The sequence below is a fragment of the Theropithecus gelada genome, chromosome 11 (assembly GCF_003255815.1).
Source record: "Theropithecus gelada isolate Dixy chromosome 11, Tgel_1.0, whole genome shotgun sequence".
In the NCBI taxonomy this organism is placed as follows: Eukaryota; Metazoa; Chordata; class Mammalia; order Primates; family Cercopithecidae; genus Theropithecus; species Theropithecus gelada.
The window spans coordinates 83,220,118-83,226,117 of record NC_037679.1 but is presented as its reverse complement, the minus strand read 5'-3'; the positions used below and the strand labels follow the sequence as shown (position 1 = coordinate 83,226,117).

General features: G+C 42.5%; 1 protein-coding gene across 10 annotated transcripts in view; it reads right to left on the bottom strand.

The window, feature by feature from the left end:
* Positions 1-6,000, bottom strand: part of ZNF664 (zinc finger protein 664) — a 40,380-nt gene that overhangs the window by 19,990 nt on the left and 14,390 nt on the right. The gene's annotated exons all lie outside the window — the stretch shown is intronic.

Below are 6,000 nucleotides of genomic sequence, written 5' to 3'. Positions count from 1 at the left end.
GTACCTGGAGAGAATGAAAAAAAAAAAAAAAAAAAAAAAAAAAAAACCTGACCGGACCAGGCACTGTAGTGAGAGGGAAGATCTGGGGACTTTGGCTTTCACAAGGGAGGAAAGTAGAGCACCCTGATTTAGCGCCCCATTGGTGCTGCCTAGAATAAGAATACAAAAACAAAAAAAAAAAAAAAAAAAAAGAAAGAAATTACATAAGACAATGCATACTTATTATAGTACTTAAGCTCAATACATACTATCGTTCTTCAGTGTACCCACCTGGTAAGCACAGGCAATGCGCACTGTTAACTGAAGGATGGCTTAGGAGCCTGGCAACAGGTCAGCCTTCCTGCTGAGCTTTCCTTTCCCTTTCCTAACTGCACTCTAACTTCCTGTTCAGGGATTACGTCTCCCTCTCTAGGCAGCAATAATGGGCCGCTAAATCAGGGTGCTCTTCTATCCTCCCTTGTGAAAGCCAAAATCCCCAGATCTTCCCTCTCACTACAGTGCCTGGTCCGGTCAGGGGGTAAGAAACAGACCTCAGTTCAGCCAGCCATTCTCTCCAGGTACTCTGAATTGTGAAAAGTCAAAGACGACATTAAAAATTAGAGTTCATTCACATGTGCTAGTGACAGCACCCAGGACACACATTTAAGCAGTTCCTACAACTATGACCCTCCAGCGCTACTGGGTTCCTCCATGTCCCCTTCCATTCTACAATTCACTTTTACCTTAAATTAGCCAGAGTCCATTTCTGTTGATTACCAAGGCAGCCCTAAATGATAAAGAATTTTAGATAGTTACCACCCATCTCCGCCCACCTCCATTCTCCTTCTCCAAAGCCTGAGTGACTGTGATTAACATTCACATCATGTATTAAGGAACAAATGGAAAGAAAATTGGCTCTGGAAATTTGATTCCCAAAACTGAGCCACGAGGCAGCATCATCAGCCTCACCTGGGAGCTTGTCAGACATCCAAAACCTCAGCCCCACCTTAGACCTACCAAATCAGCATTGCATTTTAGCAGGATCCCCAGGTCACACAAGTCTGTGAAGCACGGACTCAGAGGCTAAATGTGGTTCTTGGCAAGTGCCTGATGAGCCTCACACTTAATATGAAAATGTTCTTTGTCTGTAAGCTATTTTTTTTAAGCCTACTTGACTCACAGCTCTCCCCAGCAGAGGATGGGGCTTAGATGCACAACACCATGATGAAACACACAATGGGCCATGGCTCTATGCTCAACACCTCTCCCTACCACCCTCAGATCACGCCCTGAACTATCTGAGCACCAGCTTCTTGTCTGTAAAATGGGTTTGTCATCCCAACCTCCTCAGATTAGAGTATACAAATACTACATTTTCATCAATTGCCTCTACCGTAACAGATGTTCCTTGCCCCCTGGTTATGCTCCAGCTGAAACTCTTCCTGAATAAACTAGCTAAGCACCCACTGATCTAGATCCTCCTTCTCAACATGTTCTCACAATTTATAGTACAATTCCTGTTGATTAATGTTCATCTAGGTAGGCGCTCCATGAAGGCTCCAAATGACCAACATGTGGTTATCACGGGTAAAAGTTCTATTCAAAGTGTAAGAGAGACCAATGGATTTTAACATACCAGAGTACGAAAAGTTCATGAATATAGTTTCAGATTACACGTTGCAACTAACCTGTAGGCATCTACCACTTGTCAAGTTTTGGTGTCATGTCACAGATAAAGCCACAATTATCTGAAAAGGCTACTAAAATCCCTTTTCCAACTATATTATCTATGCAAGGCCGGATTTCTTCATCTACTTCAACCAAAACAACATATTGCAAGAGACTGAATATAGAAGCAGATGTCTTTTATTTAAACTCCATACATTTAAAGAGTTGCCAAAATGTAAATATTGCTACTCTTCCTACTAAATGTTTTGTTTCAGAAAATAGCTATTTTTCATAAAAATGTCATTTATGTTAGCATGTAATGAGTTTATCATTTTTAAATAAATAAGTATCTTTGTAAAATTTTAGTCTTCATTTCTATTACAATAAGTATCAAAGCCTGCAACCCACATAAACTTAAAAGTTCTCTGGAGTCCTTAAAAATGGTTTTTAAAGTGTAAGGAAGGCCAGACACAAAAAGGGGTTGAGAATCCATCTTAAACCCACTTTTTTTGAAGACTGAAAGTATGCAAACTGTAAGATGACTACTTATGTGTAGTCAGTAATTTTCATCATCAAACATTCCTCTTCCAGACATAAGAAAAACACCCCCTGAAAGTCCTCCAAAATAATTCTCAAGTTTTGTACATGAGAGGACTGAGAGGTAAACACTACAAGAAAGAACTCTCCAAAGAGATGCTTTATGAAGGATTCAGAATGTATTCCATCTGGTATAATTCACTAAGGTATTCTTACAAGACCTTGGTATCTGGCTGGTGGGCCATGCATCTATCTGACACTGTTCTCGCTGACATCATGGGTGCCCCATTTATGTGGAGAAAGTATGTTCCCTCCAGCTTAGTTAGGAACTCCTCTTCCTCAAAAATGATCAGGAAGTCCTAGAAATCAAAGCTATCAAATTCTAATTTGGCAAGTCTCAGCAGATAAAACAACTCCAAGGGAACCTCTGCTTAGCCTTTTTCCACAGGCCTTGGCACACACCCAAAAAATAAATAAAAGGAAAGGCTGTTTAGGTATCAGGACATACATACCGCCAAAGGAACCAGGCTAAGAGGGCATTTGTTCTGTTCAAGGCCACCACTCTCCGTAAGCCTCAGGTATTATGGCAGTCACTGGTAACTCACTGATTAGGACTATGGAATGTCAGATCTCTTCTATTTTGCTTCCACCATCATCAATAGTTCTGAAACTGAAGATTCTGGCTGCCCAGGGTAGATTCATGTCCCAAAGAGGCCCTTCACATTCCCCACTCTTGAAGAAGCCAGGGCTCTTTTTCCCATTACAGTGCCTGCATGTACCCTGGGCCACCTCAACGATAACAGGTCACAGTGAAGCCCCACCTTGTAGGGTCCTAGACCTCTTTCCTTGGCAATGGGCTTTCAGAGTCTCTGAAAGAGTGTCCTTCTCTGACTTCGCCAAACCCTCTTAAGTGGCCACTAAGGCCTGTAGCTACTCAACTTCTCACACTTCATCTCCTCTGGCCGACAGCACCTCGGAAGGTCCAACTGCCAGGTCTTTTTTCTCAGGTGTGCTTATCACTCACAGAAGTGAACCTGGGTTTCTTTGTCTTTCCCGGCCGACTTCGGTTACTAGAGGCTGGAGGTGGTCAAAACTGAGAGGAGAAGAGTTTCACTCAGAGTAACCCAAGCACACCCATAATTCCCGGGTCTAAGTCTCTGTGGTCAAATCCTCCACAACACAAAGCCCAGCCTCAGAAGATATTCCAGGTTCTGTTGACTCAAAGGCCTGTCAGTTCAGGCACCAATGTATTCTGCTGTAGTCACTGGAGTACATGCACTTCTGAAAAGTGGAATGACCTCTAAAAGTGGACTCCTCAAAAGAGCATCAGTCTCTGCCTATTGGCTGTCATTCATGCAGCATCTTGGAAACACGCCCTGACAGGAATTCAAATGTGCCCTTACCTGTGGCTCAAGTAGCAGCCAGCATTTCCTGAACATGCTGTTAATAACCACAGCCTCTGTGATAATAGGAACAACTTCCCCAAGGGTTCTGAAGTCAACTTTTGAGTTCTGTCAAAAGAAGTTTTAACTCTGAGCAGGATTCTCCAACTAAATTTAGGATATCAGCCAGGGTATACTCCTCTCCTTTCTAGAATGAGGGCGAACTTTAAAATCTGCTCCAGATTGAAAAAAGAGGATTTTACATCCCTTCTGATGCCTTCCTGTGCACAGCCCTGCCACCAGCTGGCTAGAAAAGCCTGTGATTCAGCTTGACTCCTGAGCACTAGTAGAGAAACCGACAACAGTCTTTCCAGACACTCCCAGTACCTTGTCTCCACCCTTAGACCATTTTCCTACTTGGTCCCCAGGCGTCTGGGCCCCTCGCCTCCTTCTCCTCTTTCCTTACTGCCCCCCACACTTCCTTATACCCTACACACCAAAGTTCTAGGTTCCCTGATTTCTCTCACAAGAGACAAGTTCAATGGCTAATAATTTGGGCTCTGGGTTTTAAAGAGCTATAGGGAAGATATGCTTCATTTTGTCCTGTGGAAATTCGTCTTTGCATGAGTTAGCCTAATAACTCCTAATGGAGAAAAGATAAAAGACAAAAGAAGCTGTGTCTGATTTTTCTTTAACAAGAAATTACCACAGACTATGAAATTAGGTCCAGAGAAAGGCAACAAAAGTTATTGAGGGAATGATGCCAAGTTTTCTCCTGAGTCTGAGAAGAAAATCTGAGAAGGCTAAGTGCATGTATTATCAGGGTGATCAAGGATGACACAGGCATCCATTCTGTAGCTTTCCTTCAGCCAAGTCCTCTCACAAAATGACCTCTGGAATGACATCACTGGGTGTACGCCTCTGCTCTGCCACCTGCTATGTGACTGTGGCTGATCTGACCAAGCTGCAAACGTATGGATAATAATGTCTACAACACTTTGCTGGGGTAATTAAAGAAAATAATAAACATGAAAGTACCTATCAAGAGTGCTCACAGCATAGCTGAGGCTAAATGAATGTTAGTTTCCTTATTTCCTTTATTTTAATTAGCACATAACACATTCATTCATTTGCCAAGAATGTCATTTCACAGGCAGAGGCTTCCAAACACCTGATGATCTAATCTCCCTGTAATTAGGGTTCTTCCTCCATTCAAGGTGAAACCCTGTCTTTATTCCTATGTGTCTGCTGCTCCCTGTTCCTACCTGTAACTTTTCCCTTCTTGACCCTCTAGTGACAGGATTGCTTTTTAAAAAATATTACTTTAGTGAGATTTCCCCATGGTTTGCACTCCACTATTTTGTTTTCTGCTCTTCCATCCCATATACAGAAACGCCTGAGTCATGGGACACAATGATTAGCTTCAGTGATAGCCCCTACATGAACCCCACATACAAGGCCTAAGTTTATCTTATCTATCTAGTAAACGTGTAACATACACATGCACTAAGAACCATAATAATTTGGTGGGTAGAAAACTGGACTTGCAGCTCAAAAGGCCTAACTAAGGTCAAAATCTTCACCTAATACTAAATAGCTGTCTGACTGAAGTCACTGATTCTCACCAGCCTCAGTTTACTCAGCTATGAAACAGAGAGAAGTCCCACTGTGAGTCATGGAGATGCTCACTCTCACCCTCCACTCATGCCTCCTCAGGAACAAGGAACACTGATGAAGTAACAGAAAAAAATACAATTTCCTCAGGATACAATTAGGATACCTAGAGAGTCAATGCACAGAAAGAACAACAGAACATGAGAAAACCCACTTTCCTGCATACTCTGCCTTTTCCTTAACCTTCCCTTTGGCTGACTACTGGATTTGTCTTCCTCAAGGGACCAGCCTTTCACAATTGGCCAGGGGATTCTTTCTGCTCTGAGGTCAGGCAGGAACTAGCTGAAGGGAGGGAACACAAAAGGAAGCACAGAGGCTTAGTTCAGATTAGCTCTAATGCTCGTTTACTAAACTTGCTTCCTCTTTCCACTGTGGTAGTAAGACCTAAAGAGACAAAATTCATGTTCAGGCCCAGAAGAAAAGAAGAACAGACTGGAAAGCCCAAGCCACCCTCAAGAAGAGGCATAAGGAACACCTGAAGGTCACAGGAGTCCCAGTCTAGCCAACTAAAAGAAGAAGGAAGACAGGTTGGGCCCTGAAGAACAGGCAAAATGAAAAGTGGGTAATTAGCAAGACTGCCCTCAATGATGCTGGCAGTGCGAGTTGCCACAGTATGTTAGGGGGTCAAAAGTTAGGGATTTGTAATTCTGACTATATTTGTATACATTTTTAAAAACTGTGGTAAAAAACATAACATAAAATCTACCATCTTAACTATTTTAAGTGCACAGTTCAGTAGTATTACATATATACACACTGT